At 45.1% G+C, this 16,015-nt stretch overlaps 1 long non-coding RNA gene across 1 annotated transcript in view; it reads left to right on the top strand.

The window, feature by feature from the left end:
* LOC141172158 (uncharacterized) overlaps positions 1–16,015 on the top strand; it is a 69,858-nt gene that overhangs the window by 5,434 nt on the left and 48,409 nt on the right. The gene's annotated exons all lie outside the window — the stretch shown is intronic.

The raw sequence follows: 16,015 nt of genomic DNA, 5'->3' as shown, positions 1-16,015 counted from the left end.
TTTTAGGATCTCCCCATTAGGGGTTGTTCCGAAAAAAGAGCGGGGTTCCTATCGCCTTATACATCATTTATCTTTCCCTCCCGGCGATTCATTGAACGACCAGGTGGATAAGACTAAGGCGTCTGTCCATTATGCCTCATTTGACATGGCCATAGATTTATTCCGGAATGTCGGCTGCAATGCCATGCTAGCTAAGATATTCAAGCGGCTTTTCGCCTGCTTCCTGTTCATCCTGTTCATTGGGTTTTGTTTTTGAGGGATTATATTTTTTTGACCGATGTCTCCCAATGGGTTTTTCGTTATCCTGTTTTTATTTTGAAATTTTTTCTTCTTTTCTGCAATGGTGCCTTCAATCTATTTTCCCACAAGGACATGTGTTACATTATTTAGATGATTTTTTATTCTTAGGCCCTTCCGGTTCTGACATTTGTTCCCAATTGTTGACACGTTTTTTGTCCATTATGGTTATTTTTGGGGTCCCCATTGCAGAAGATAAGACGGTTTTTCCTTGTACGACACTGGAATTTTTAGGGATAGAGTTAGATTCTAATGAAATGGTATGTAGGCTGCCACTGGATAAAGTGATTAAGCTGAAATCACTAGTCTACCTTTTTCTGCAACGGGAAACTGCTTCTTTGAAGGATTTTCAATCTTTATTAGGAGCATTAAATTTTGCTTTGCGCATGATACCTGTCGGGAGAATTTTTTTGAGGCATTTGTACGATGCTATCAAAGGCCACACCTCCCCGACGTCTTTGATTATTATTTCTCCTGATCTGAAGGAGGATTTATGGGTGTGGGACTGGTTTTTGGACGAGTATAATGGTGTGTCTTGCTGGCAGTCAGAATTTCAATCGGCGGATAAACTGCAATTGTTTTGTGCAGCCAGTCTTTCCGGTTTTGGAGGATTTTTCAGCGGTGCATGGATTTCAGAGCATTGACCGGGTTTTTTCTGCGGTAGGGATTTTACTATATCCTTTTTTGAAGTCTTTGCAGTTTTTGCTATTTTTTCCCTTTGGAGTTCTCATCTCGATAATTGTAGAATTTTGTTGCGCTCCAGATCTCCAGGTCTTTGTTTTTCACTTAACACTATGTCTTCTAGAAACGGGTTGATCCCTAAAATTTTGAGGCATTTGATGTTAATATTACTTCAGCACAACATTTGGCTTAAAGCCTGCGTTTCAACAGATTATAGTAATGTAATGGCGGATCTTATGTCTCAGCAGCGGGTGGAAGAATTCCTTGTGCAGTATCCAGAGGCAGAAGCGGACAGAACGTGGTTTCCCACGTCCCTGTGGGATCTGGTTTAATTCATGTTCCTAAATACATTATTCATTCCTTAGCTCCACGCACATGGGCTGATTATACATGCGCGTGGGAGCGATGGCGGGGATTTTGTCAAGTTAATGGCTTTGATCCTCATGCATGTTTTGCTACTTCAGTCTTGTCATTTTTAGACATGTTAGTGAATGAAGGGTTGTCTCACTCGGCTTTGGCAAAAAATGTAGCAGGGATATCATTTTTTTTTTAAAGCTTTATGGGTCAGCTCCCCTGTCGTCATTATTTGTGGTGAAACAATTTTTAAAGGGTTTTAAACCTAATTCTTTTTGTGCAGATACCAGACGACCAGTTACGATTGAACTTTTGTCTAAATTGTGTTCGGTTGTTTCTGAGGTTTGTTTCGACCTTTTTGAAGCAACTCTTTTTAGGGCCATTTTTATTACTTTATTTTTTTCAGCAATGAGGACGGGGGAGTTATTGTCAGATAATGGGCTTCGGCCTACGGGGCTTCTGTTATCTGACCTTTCAGTGCTACAGCACAGTATACTCCTTTTCTTAAGGAGGTCTAAGACAGATCAGATAGGCAGGGGCACTAAAATCATAGTAAGGGCAATCAGTGATTCTCCCTTATGCCCTGTGACTAACATGAGAAGATGGCTGTCAATTCGCCCCCTTGGTTTTTCCCTTTTATTCATTCATAAAAATGGTAGCCCAGTAACTAAATTCCAATTTTCTTTCATATTGAGGAAATGCTTGAGCGATTTGAAACTGGGGAATTTACGTATTACAGGTGATTAGTTTAGGATAGGGGCAGCAACTACGGCTGCCCAAGCTGGACTAGATGAGAATTTGATTAAGCAATTAGGGAGGTGTTCGCCCTGACTTGTTATTTACATGTTGATTCTTTTTATTTTGTAGGGCCCAAATGTATATGGATTATTGGGCACTCTTACATCTATTGGGCGCAGAGAAGGGCGAGTAAAAGAAATTATTCTGAAAATTTATCGTTTAGTTCATCCAAAATTCAAATCTTCTGGCATGGTATTCGTGGTATGCGTTGGTCACAGTTGAAGAAAGTATTATTAGATTTATCTTTGCGTTATCCCATGCCTGATTTTTTAATTTTACATTTATTGGGTAATGATATTGGCAAGTTTCGGTCTTCTGATCTTCTCTGGCAAGTCAAACAAGATCTTCTCTGGATTTCCAATTTTTTTCCTGCTGCTACTGTAGCACCCCGAGGGTTCGGTTGCTACAGAGGTATTGTATCTCACCCAGATGTGCGATATCTCACTTCCAGGTAAGGATGGAGTGTGGCTCAGGACCCTAACACCCACATGCACTACACCACATTTCCGGGGGACAGCTCGACGGTGCTCCCATTAGTTATGCAGGCACGAGTGAGCATGTCCCTGGCTGGAGTGGGGGGAGGGAACACCTAGAGAAGGGAACCCGGTAGTGTGTGCGTGGGGGAAGTAGATCCTGGGTGCACTCTGTACAGGAGTATAAAGGGAGGCACCATCTTGGAAAGGGAGGGAGTTGAGAGAGGAGAAGACAGGGAGCAGAGCTGCTTTATGGGCTCTGCTCCACAGGCAGGCCCTGTCAGGAGGCCTGAGCCTGGAGGAGGGAAGAAGGAGGAAGAGGAGCAGACTGGGCTCCAGGAAGGACAGAGGGGACCCCAGGGGTGTGGACTGGCTGGTAGCCACCACACGCCCGCCGCTACCTGAGTAGGGGGGTCAGGTCAAGAAGATGGGAACCGGATCCCAAATTAGTGGAGGAGAGAAACTACCCTCAACTAAGAACCGGAGGCTGCGACATTACATGTGGAGCAGCCCCTCACCACACCCGCTAGAAAGGCACCACATAGGACCTGGGAAACGCAGGCCAACGTTTGCCCACCAAGAAGGTCCGAGGCAGCTGGACATAAGCGTGGTCACTAGTGGGGTTGAAGACCAGAGACAGGGGACATAAAGGGGGTCCTGCAAAGCACTCCAGAAAGACCTGGGAGTTAACCGAGCCCCTCACCTGGTGAGCACAGCACGACGCAGGCGGCCACCTCTGCAGCGGTGGCCTGGAGCAGTAACCGAGTAACCGTGAGTAAAGACCCTGAACTGCACCACCAAGACTCCGAGTTGTCTTTGTTGCGCTCGTGTACCACCATCACCCCCATCATTTATTCCTGCTGCCCTGAGGCCATACCCCTCCCGTTGGGGGTTATAACATCATCGCTGCACCCATACCACCGGCCTCAGCGGACTGTTCTGCAGCGGCGGCTGCAAAGCCGCACTCAACGGGTGGCGTAGTCGACATCCAAGTTAACATCTACTGCCATAGACTGCCACTTAGTTTGACACCCTGGGCACGGACCGGATCACCGCCACGAAACTACAACCCTCAAGAGATCCGGCTCCGGGTAAGCTCCCGCATGCGCAACGCAGCTCGACACAGGCCCAGGGGCGCGTCAGCTTTTGGCGTAGTCGGCAGGATTTCGTGCCCGCAACCACCGGGTACTGCGTGCCTGAAAAAGAGACTTTTAAAACTTACCATCCGTGAAGTTTTCCCGCCATCCGGCGCCATCTTCAGCCTTCTTCCCGCCATCTGTGGAGTTTTCCCGCCATTGGGCGCCATCTTGAGGACGCCGCGCGGGAAGAAGAGGGGCGTGGACTCCGAAAGCGCGCGAGAACTGAAGCCCCGCCTCACGTCCGGACGTTGCGTAAGGTCCTGGAAGGAGCCCAGCAGACGCCGACGTCACTGGAGCGCGACGGAAGGTCCTCGACCCTGATGATCAACTGCGGAGCCGCGGCCTACGGAAGAGGATCATCGCCAGGCAGGCCACGGTCCACCAGGGGGGAGGAGGACACCAGGAACGGACAGCAAGATGGCGGACCGGCAGCAGACTAAGCTGCCCAGCATCGGCAGCGCCCCAGCCGTCGCGGGCCCCGACCAGCACCAGGAGAAGACGCGTGACGCAGGAGCGGTCGCGGGAGCAGGTAAGAGGAGTCTCCCTGTCCCGGACGCTGCCAGCATCAGCCTGCTCCCGGGCCACCCGGTGGAGCCGCCGATCCCGGGCGCTGCAGACGCAGACCTGCTCCGGAACCCGCAACAAGCCCTGCAGCCGAGCCCTCCAGACCTGGGCACTGCCACCACCGGCCCGCGCCCAGGCCCAAAGTCGCACCCCCTGACCCCGGGCGTCATTAACAGTACCACTCAGACCCCGAGTACCAAGAGGGCCCGGACGGGTCTGAACCTGAGAAAGAGAAAGGAGCGGGTGGAGCACACCGTTAATCGTAAACGGTAAAAGAGGAGATGTAAATAGTTACCCGACCGGGTATAAGGACTGTTGTGGGACTGTTTCCACTAAGAGTGTGGTCCCCGTTGGGACAGAAAGAGAACTGTTTCCCTTACCCCCTACCTGGCTGGGGACTGAGAACAGCCACCCCTTTTTCCCTCTAACTGGCTGGGGACTGAGAACAGCCACCCCTACCTGGCCGAGGACTGAGAGCGGCCATATCCTGTAAATAATTATGTGTTTCTAGTAATGTATAGGAGTCCTTGGTGGATTTACCGGGAATCCTTTGTACAGTTAGTGGAGCGTAACCCAGGATGGACTAAAAGACTGTTAAGGACTCGGGGCAGGACAGACCCCTACCTGGTTACGTCTCCCTGTTTTAGGAAAATGGACACCTGGTTGCAGAATAAACTGTGACCTGTTATAAAGAGACTTCTTCGTGGATCTGCTGCTAGAAATGTTTGATATGAAAAATTTATATGCTAGAATGTGTTACTATGAAAAAGAGTTCCAGAACAGTACATATGCACTTATACCGTTTAAGAGAGAGCCGTTCCCATAAAGGGAAACTGAATGTTGATACCTGTTATACTTGTTGTTTATGAAAAATTTGCATGTTCTAATGTATACCCTGTCTTTTGCTCAGTTCCAGCCCGCGGACGTGCTGGGTTTTGCCAGGGGGGAATGTAGCACCCCGAGGGTTCGGTTGCTACAGAGGTATTGCATCTCACCCAGATGTGCGATATCTCACTTCCAGGTAAGGATGGAGTGTGGCTCAGGACCCTAACACCCACATGCACTACACCACATTTCCGGGGGACAGCTCGACGGTGCTCCCATTAGTTATGCAGGCACGAGTGAGCATGTCCCTGGCTGGAGTGGGGGGAGGGAACACCTAGAGAAGGGAACCCGGTAGTGTGTGCGTGGGGGAAGTAGATCCTGGGTGCACTCTGTACAGGAGTATAAAGGGAGGCACCATCTTGGAAAGGGAGGGAGTTGAGAGAGGAGAAGACAGGGAGCAGAGCTGCTTTATGGGCTCTGCTCCACAGGCAGGCCCTGTCAGGAGGCCTGAGCCTGGAGGAGGGAAGAAGGAGGAAGAGGAGCAGACTGGGCTCCAGGAAGGACGGAGGGGACCCCAGGGGTGTGGACTGGCTGGTAGCCACCACACGCCCGCCGCTACCTGAGTAGGGGGGTCAGGTCAAGAAGATGGGAACCGGATCCCAAATTAGTGGAGGAGAGAAACTACCCTCAACTAAGAACCGGAGGCTGCGACATTATATGTGGAGCAGCCCCTCACCACACCCGCTAGAAAGGCACCACATAGGACCTGGGAAACGCAGGCCAACGTTTGCCCACCAAGAAGGTCCGAGGCAGCTGGACATAAGCGTGGTCACTAGTGGGGTTGAAGACCAGAGACAGGGGACATAAAGGGGGTCCTGCAAAGCACTCCAGAAAGACCTGGGAGTTAACTGAGCCCCTCACCTGGTGAGCACAGCGCGACGCAGGCGGCCACCTCTGCAGCGGTGGCCTGGAGCAGTAACCGAGTAACCGTGAGTAAAGACCCTGAACTGCACCACCAAGACTCCGAGTTGTCTTTGTTGCGCTCGTGTACCACCATCACCCCCATCATTTATTCCTGCTGCCCTGAGGCCATACCCCTCCCGTTGGGGGTTATAACATCATCGCTGCACCCATACCACCGGCCTCAGCGGACTGTTCTGCAGCGGCGGCTGTAAAGCCGCACTCGACGGGTGGCGTAGTCGACATCCAAGTTAACATCTACTGCCATAGACTGCCACTTAGTTTGACACCCTGGGCACGGACCGGATCACCGCCACGAGACTACAACCCTCAAGAGATCCGGCTCCGGGTAAGCTCCCGCATGCGCAACGCAGCTCGACACAGGCCCAGGGGCGCGTCACTACGATTGCCTTTTCGGAGATAATATCCCGTCTCCGTTGGAAATCGGATGGGGTATTTTTTCTTGAAAAGATCAAGCGTAAGGTGAATAGGGATCTTTCCAAATTTTTGCCAAGCCTCAACATTTTTGCTATAGGTGTAATGCAGGTGCCGGAATGCAACGCACAGAGACACAAGGCGAGAACAGTCAGAGATGATTGTAAACAGTTTTATACAACAGGTATACTGAAACAAGGGATTAGCAACAAGGGTAATGAACAGTGGTTTGAAATATCAGAAAAATACGAAATTTCTCAAAGTAAGGAGCAGTCTCTCAAAGTAAGGCGCAGTCTCTCAAAGTAAGGCGCAGTCTCTCAAAGTAAGGTGATGCCCTCAATCATGGGAGATGCCACGCACGTTCTTTAACTGTGCATTTGGCCCTAGCGGGGGTCACCGGTTATTCCCGCTAGGCCGTGAGTCTCTTCTGGATAAATTCAATTAAATCACGTTGTGCTACTTTAGCCCCAACCGTTCCCCTCCCAACTTGAGTACCTAAACCCAATTGTCCCCGGTACCGTGGGTGAACAGTGGAAGTGACGGCCCTGCTCACGTATGCAGCTCCTCTGCCTCCGCTGGCGTGACTTTCCTGGGGCAACCGTCTCTCAACTCCTCTCTGCTTGGCCATTGGAGGCAGTCTCTCGAGCCTTGGATAGGGGGGTCCAGGCCTTGTCTGTCGGCGGGCGTCGTCGGGTTCCGCGAACTCACTCAGCACCGCGATCAGGTTCCTAGTTGTTATGATAGGCTACAAGCACTAAGGAAAGACAGGAGATCTGTCCCTACAATATAACTAAGCTAGATCCCTACGATGTAACGGGGAACCTGATCCTGCGATCAGACCCGCTAAAGTCCTCAGCTAGTCTGAACGAAGACCTATAGATGTGAGGGAGGGATCCCTACAAGAACTAGGGACTGGGAGAAAGATGGACACCTCCTAGCAGAAATTGTAGCAGTAAAAAGACAAACACACAACATAGAACATAAAGGTCAAAAGACCTAGCAAAACTGACTGAGAAAGGTTACAAAGCACCTGGCTAGATTAAGAGTAAAAATTACAATGAAGTCCAGCATGGCCAGAAGGGCGGAGCAGGATTAAATAGGCAAAAAGGTCATGTGACCAGCAAAATAGAAAAAACCTAACAGGAGAGTTCTAACACTAGTCTCCTCAGCAGGCACAGCACTCGGGTCACAACTGTGAGGGATCCGGAGCTCTTTTACCGGTGCCGGGCTGGAGCACCTCTCAGGCCTCTGGATTTGGCCTGTCACGTGGGGTTTCTCAGGACGCAGGGAGCACGTCTGCTCCTTTCTGCTGCTTGGCGCCAAAGACCCCTCAGGTTTGGCGCGCTGGCCTCTTATCTCCCGGAACTCCTTCCTGGAAGTCACCTGATCGGGTCCAGCGTCTGAACCTGCTCTCCCTGCAACTTCCCTTGCATATTTTGGTTCCACTTGACTGTATCTGGCCAGTAGATGGCAGTCTAGTTCCATCCTTGAAACGTCATGTTGAAGTTCTCTTACAAGCTTTCTTGCCTGTTCTACATAGGCACAGAGAGTTAGAGGGATATGTAGTAGGGATGTATAGTAGAGATTCCGTTCATCTTTCGGATGTCGGTTATGACATTCTGAATTTAGATTTTCAGACTATGATCGAGCATTGGTCAGGTGGCTTTGTGGGGGGGGGCCTCTGCTTTTTAAGCAGAGTCCTGGTGGATGGGTCACCCAGATACTTGGGTGGATCCGAATGGAGATAATTATTAATGAGTTATTTATTAAATTATTTATTTATGTCTGGAGCATTTTTAATATTTAATGTATTTGATTATTTATGGATTTATTATATTGATTATTTGATTAAACTTGACAAAGGTACCCGACCAATAAATAAGTTTTACCCCATATATAATGGTAGTGTGGTTCTTTTATTAATTTAAGTATGTTTATCAATTGTGGGCTTTATGACCTCATGAGATGGCCACATTGCCTTAAATGGGGACATCATGAGGGAATAAGCCCCTAATGTATTATATGGTCAAGTCAGGTTATGAGGTAACTGACAATATTACTTGGAAGGTTCAGAAGTGGTACAAATGTGGCCTGAACCGTTTTTTTGAGCGGTAAATGGAAAACAGCTGATTGGTTCTGAAAGGGGGGGAGAGTGGGGGCATATGCCTATATAAGACGACGGCTCCTGTCAGGAGGGGTCAGTTTTACCTCAAGAGCTGAAGAAGCCCCGCCCTCCCGCCCCTGTTATTTTGTTTTTTGGTATTTATACTGCTAGGTTTGGGTGCTTGGTCAGAGGATGGGTCAACCAGATACTTGGGTGGATCCGTATGGAGATAATTATTAATGAGTTATTTATTAAATTATTTATTTATGTCTGGAGCATTTTTAATATTTAATGTATTTGATTATTTATGGATTTACTATATTGATTATTTGATTAAACTTGACAAAGGTACCCGACCAATAAATAAGTTTTACCCCATATATAATGGTAGTGTGGTTCTTTTATTAATTTAAGTATGTTTATCAATTGTGGGCTTTATGACCTCATGCACCCAGGCTGGAATAATCCTATTGCTTTAAATGGGAGTATACTTTGGATTACAGAACAGGAGAAGGACTTGGGTATTCAGGTTACAAGTAACCTGAGCAGCAGTACTCAATGTCAAGCAGCAGCTGCAAAAGCAAACAAGATTTTAGGGTTTATAAAAAAAAAAAGAGATAAAATCCTGTGATCCAACGTATTGTTACCCCTTTATAAATCACTGGTGAGGCCACATCTAGAATATGGGATCCAGTTATGGGATCCAAATTTTAAAAAGGATATTCAGAAGTTAGAATCAGTTTAAAGGCAACAACTAGATTATTACATGGGATGAAAGGCATCTCATATGATGAGAGGGAGGAAAAGTTGGACTTGTTTAGCTTAGAAAAAAGACATCTCAGAGGAGATCTAATATATATATGTATGAATACATGTGTGGTCAATAGAAAGGACTGGCACACGACTTATTCCTTACAAAGACCTTACAGGAAAACAGGGGCATTCATTACATGTGAAGGAAAGGCGATTTCAGCAGTTTAGTAGGAAAGGATTCTTTACAGTTAGAGCAGTCAGACTGCAGAATGCCCTACCACAAGAGGTAGCAGTGGCAGATACAGCATTTAAAAAAGGGCTGAATGTTTTTCTCACAAGACATGGCATTGTGGGTTATAAATAAGCGATGGAGAGAGTATTACTGGTGGAGTAAGGTTGAACTTAATGAACCTTTGCCTTTTTTCAACCTATACAACTACAGTAGTATTTAAAATAATAGAGGTCCAATATAACTAACCAGATTAATCTCTGTTTTTGGTATAAATTATATTACCACATGTCAAACAATTGACCAGTTGGTGCAGTAGATTCTAAGAAAACCAACAGACTCAGCATTCATGATCTGCATGTTTTTGAGTCTGTGTATTTGAATAATTAATTGAAAGGGGGTATGTTCAAAATAATAGCAGTGTGGAGTTCAATTAGTGAGGTCATTCATTCTGTGAAGAAACAGGTGTCAATCAGGTGGCCCTTATTTAAGGGTGAAGCCAGCACATGTTGTACATGCATTTCTCCTTTAAAGCCTGAGAAATATGGGTAGTTCGAGACATTGTTCAGAAGAACAGCGTACTTTGATTAAAAAGTTGATTGGAGAGGGCAAAACTTATAAAGAAGTGCAGACAATGATAGGCTGTTCAGCTAAAATGATCTCCAATGCTTTAAAATGCAAAGCAAAACCAGAGAGACATGGAAGAGAATGGAAGACTACCATTCAAATGGATCGAAGAATAGCCAGAATGGCAAAGGCTCAGCCAATGATCAACTCCAGGATGATCAAAGACAGTCTCAATTTACCTGTGAGTACTGTGACAGTTAGAAGACGCCTGTGTGAAGCTAATCTCTTAGCAAGAAGTCCCCGTAAAGTTTCACTGTTAAAAAAAATGACATGTACTGAAGGGGATACAATTTGCCAAAGAACACATCAACTGGCCTAAAGAGAAATGGAGAAACATTTTGTGGACTGATCAAAGTAAACTTGTCCTTTTTGGGTCCAAGGGCCGCAGACAGTTTGTCAGATGACCCCCAAACTCTGCATTCAAGCCACAGTACACTCTGAAGACAGTGAAGCATGGTGGTGCAAGCATCATGATATGGGCATGTTTCTCTTACTATGGTGCTGGACCCATTTATCGCATACCAGGGATCATGGACCAGTTTGCATATATAAAAATACTTGAAGAGGTCATGTTGCCTTACGCAGAAGAGGATATACCCTTGAAATGGGTGTTTCAAAAAGACAACAAGACAACGACCCCAAACACACCAGTAAACAAGCAAAATCTTGTTTTCAGTCCAACAAAATTGAGGTTATGGAGTGGCCAGCAATCCGATAGAACACTTGTGGGGTGACATCAAAAATCCAGTTTCTGAGGCAAAGCCAACAAATGCCAAAAAATTGTGGGATGTAGTCACAGCATCCTGGGCTGGAATAACAGTTAACAGGTGGCAGAAGTTGGCTGACTCTATGCAACATAGATGTGAAACAGTTCTAAAAAACTGTGGGTATACAACGAAATATTAGGTTAGTGACTCACATGAATGCTAAATCCTCAAAAAAAAGAGTACATATTGTGAGTTTGTAAAGACAAATGCAGACACTGCTATTTTTTAGAACAGCCCAGTGTTCATTTTTTGTTATTTTCTGTAAAGTAGTTAAAGATTATATACAATTCTCTTCATGTTTTGAATTAGAAAACAGTGTGCAATGTTGCCAAATGCACGGAAATAAAAACTAGTATATAGATTTTGTGCTTAACTCATGTTTTTGAACTCACTGCTATTATTTTGAACACTACTGTATGTATGATAGTGGCTCTGAGTGGCTTGTGCCATCTACTCAGGCATAGCCAATGAGTTCGCCTATTGTCTGCAGTGCAGTCGATGTGACGGCAGAACTGCAGACCATAACAGACAAAGCAAGTAGTGGCGGAATCTCAGGCTTGGACTTGGGTTGGGTGAGTAAAGCACAGCTTGTTTTTTTTTTGTTTTTTTTAAACAAACTGCTGTAGTGGAGAGTCATAGCTTCATCCAGAAAAGTTGAATGATTTTTTTCTCACTTGTCATCCATATACAATCTGTTTTTTTTCACAGAAGCAGCTATTAATCTTTTACAAAATCATTTACAGTTTCCTATGTTACAGAATTGCAATGTGTCTAAAAATCGGATGCTTTAGGCTGTGTGCCCATGATGTATTTTTTAAGCGTTTCCGCAGCGGCAAAAACACTGCAGAAACGCTTAAAAAACGCATGGTAGAAGGCCTGCCATGTCCCCAATGATAATCCGCATGTGCTGTGAACATGCTGCGGAAATTTCCGCTGCGGATTATCATTGCAGAAAAAAGCGCAGCACTACCAATTATTTTGCAGAAGCACTGCGTTTTCGCCGCCATTGACTTGCATTGGAACGCATAGATTACGCTTCACTAGATAAGCACATGCGGAATACATGCGTTCAATGTGCGGATGGTACCCAGGTCTAGAGGAGAGGAGACTCTCCTCCGGACCCGGATACCATAGAAAACTGTAAAAAAAAAGAATAAAATAAAAAATAAATGTTATACTTACCTTCTGATGGCCCGCGGTGCGCTCCTCCTCCCTTGCCGGCAGATCGCGATGGACTGGAGGACCTGCGCTGATGTCATAGTCATGTGACGGGTCACGCGATGCTGACGTTGGCAGGTCCTTCAGTGTACCGCGATCTGCCGGCAGCCAGGACGGAGTGAAGCAAGACTCCGGGGGCCATTGGAAGGTAAGTATAGATTTATTTTTTATTTTTAAACATTCTTTCGGTCACATTATATAAATCCATGCCGGTTTAGTGTGACCAAGTTGACAAGCACTTTCCAAGTGATGCTAAAATCGCTTGGAAAGCGCTTGTCAACCCGCATGCGGAAATGCATGTGAAGAACGCTTCACCTCCGCATGTCCCTGGCAGGAAAAACGCATGTACAATCCGCATGTACAATCCGCATGTACAATCCGCATGCGTTTTTTCTGCCAGGGAGATGCAGAAACGCTCAGGAAAAATTTGGAGCATTTCTGCATCGTGGGCACATAGCCTTACTGTGGTTCTGTACGGTATCTGAATTTTTTTAGGCACCCATAAACATGAATGGGCGAATATCATCTGATTTCCGGAAGAAACTAATGCATGCTGCGATTTATTTCAATCGCAGATTCCGTCAGTGAAAAATATATCTCATCTGCACTGCCCCATTGAATAAAATTGGTCCGAGTGCGATCTGTTTATTTCACAGATAGCACTCAGCCCGAAAATACAGGTGTGTCAGCAGGGTTGGACTGGCCCACCAGAGAACCGGAGAATCCTCCGGTGGGCCCTGACTTCTCCCTCAGGAGAGTTCATAGTGCAAACCTTGCAGCTGCGGTGGGGCTCTTGAGTGGGGGAGAAAGGTGGTCCCTCAGAATCAAATCCTCTGGTGGGCCCAATGTTCTTCAGTCTGACAGTAGGTGTTTGCATGAGCTGGAACAGTGATAAATAACAGGTAACAGGTACACTGTTTTACGAATCAAGCTTTAGTGATTAGACAAGGTTTGCTATATTTTGCAGGACAGTCATTATAAATTCAATGCTCCTCCCCTTTTTTATTCTAAATGGATTCAAGATTTCGTCCACGATTCATTAAGACTGGTGTATCATGTGTCAATCTTAGTAAGGGGCACATGCCACTTAATGAGTTCGGTACATCTTATCAATGGCGTGCGCTTCCATCAGTTTTGCTGAATTTGACAGGTTTGCATAGCTGCACCTTACACCCTGTAAGGTGTAAAGTTCGCAAAATTTTTTCCAAAGATTCTTCGTCTATTTAAATTGTTTTATATCAGTTTTCTGGGGTAAACAGTTTGATGAATTGGGGCCTCAGTGTTTATTAGTTTCTTAATAAACCTTTCTACCAAGTTTGAGCTATTTGTTTCTCTAAATGTCCTGTATAGTCATAAAATACAATAACAACATACAATTTTGGCTGCCTGTAACTGCCCCTTGAGGAAACTTAGTAACCCACTGCATAAAATCTATTCCCTTAAAAGGGTTTTCAAAGTTATTAAAAATCTTCCCACAGCAACTCATACACATAAAAGAACTAAACAATGTATAAGTGTCCATTTAATTCTGCTATTCCAGTGCCGCATCCATGTTCCTCTCTGCTGGTCATCTTAACATGCAGCAGCGGTTCCGTTACCCCACATAATCACTGCGGCTAATCTTTGGACTCTGGGGTACGAGGCACAAGACATGTGGTCACTTGGGAAATTTGTGATGTCACTGTTGAAGCCATTAAACAGATGACAAGTAAGGAGGAATGGGAAACACAATGTTGTAACAGTAAGAATTGAATGGTTATATATAGTTTTATTTATTGGGGGCAGTTTTGGAAAACCCTGTTAGGCTATGTTTACAAGTTGTATTTTTTCCACGTTTTGCCATAAAAATGCAGAATTTTATTGTCCCAGCAAAGTGAATAAAATTCCTGAAATCTCATACACTTGTTGCTTACTTATTACCTGCAGATTTGAAACCGTTTCAAATATGCAGCATGTCAATTCTTTGAGCATTTTTCACCCATTTTAACAAATGTGAAAAAAACGCATTAAAAACCCACATCAAAAACGCTTGCAAAAATGTAGCAAAAAAATTTTTGTTCAGCCAATACATTAATATATGCAGCAAATTTTACTTTTGCAAATACTGAACATGTGCACATACCCTAAATACCCCTTGGGCTACGTTCCCGCAATGACTTTTTGGTGAGTTTCTTACGCTGCGTACTTTCGAAAAAATGCAAGTAACCTATTTTACTTTATGGGTGCAGAAGTGGTGCAAAAATCTGCAACATCAAAAACTCACCAAAAGAAGCGTTTTTGATGCAGCGTAATTTTACTGCGTCAAAAACGCAGCTTACAGTTCCAGCAAAGTGGATGGGATTTATAGAAATCACATGCCCTCTGTGCTTCTTTTTAACGCAGCGTAAACTGACCTGCCGTGCGTGTTTCCAATCCGCAGCATGTCTTGCTGGTACACTGAGTTTTCTGTGCAGAATTTCCACATAGACTTACATTAGGTGCGGAAATTCCACAGATAAGAAAGGCACATGCATTTTAAGTGCGTTGCTGCAGCAGAAACGCATAAAAACACATGTAATCCGCACCTATGTATGTCAATAAAGTTTTGTCAAAGCCAAATACCAGGAAGTATCAAAACAACGCAGCTTTATTTAAAGCATGACTCACCAAAAAGAGACAAAAAAACGCAATGAAAAAGTAACCTAATTTAAATAATGGGTGAAGAGGTGGTGCAGAAATTCTGCAGCATCAAAAACTCACCCAAAGCTCATCGTGGGATTGTAGCCTTAATCAAACAGTATGCAGCAAACTTCTAGGCTTCCTTTCACCTTTTATTTATTTCAATTCTCATACAGTCATGGCTGAAAGAGTTGGCACCCTTGAAATTGTTCGAGGAAATTAAGTATTTCTCCCAGAAAATAATTGCAATTACACATGCTTTGTTGTACACATGTTTATTTCCTTTGTTGTATTGGAACAACACAAAAAAACTGAGAAAAAAAGGCAAATTGGACATAATTTCACACAAAACCCCAAAAATGAGCTGGACAAAATTGTTGTCAACTTTCCAAAATTGTGGGTAAACAACTTTAGTTTCAATCATGTGATGCTCGTTCAAACTCACCTGTGGCAAGTAAAAGGTGTGGGCAATATGAAAATCATACCTGAAACCAGATAAAAAGGGGAGAAGATGACTCAACCTTTGCATTGTGTGTCTGTGTGTGCCACACTAATCATTGAGCACAGAAAGAGGAGAAGAGAATTGTCTGAGTACTTGAAAACCAAAATTGTTGAACAATATCAACAATATCAAGGTTACAAGTCCATATGAAGAGCCCTTGATGTTCGTTCCTTTGTCCACCGTGAGCAACATAATCAAGAAGTTTACAACCCATGGCCCCGTAGCTAATCTCCCTGGACGTGAATAGCAGAGAAAAAATGATGAAAGGTTGCAATGCAGGATAGTCCGGATGGAGGATAAGCAGCCCCAATCAAGTTCCAAAGAAATTCAAGCTGTCCTGTAGGCTCAGGGTGCATCAGTGTCAGCGCAAACTATTTGTCGACATTTGAATAAAAATGAAACTCTATGGCAGGAGACCCAAGAGGACCCCACTGCTGACACAGACACATAAAAAAACTAGACTACAGTTTGCCAAAATGTATGTGCGTAAGCCAAAATCCTTCTGGGAAAGTGTCTTGTGAACAGCTGAGACCAAGATTAAGGTTTTTGTTAATGCACATCATTCTACTGTTTACCGAAAACGGAATGAGGCCTACAAAGAACCTAAAGTCAAATATGGTGGAGGTTCAAA

The sequence above is a fragment of the Phyllobates terribilis genome, unplaced genomic scaffold (assembly GCF_046119375.1).
Source record: "Phyllobates terribilis strain yellow unplaced genomic scaffold, ASM4611937v1 Scaffold_1__5_contigs__length_1240528914, whole genome shotgun sequence".
Lineage (NCBI taxonomy): Eukaryota > Metazoa > Chordata > Amphibia > Anura > Dendrobatidae > Phyllobates > Phyllobates terribilis.
Note: the sequence above shows the minus strand (reverse complement) of the source record. Positions and strands in the feature narration are given on the sequence as shown.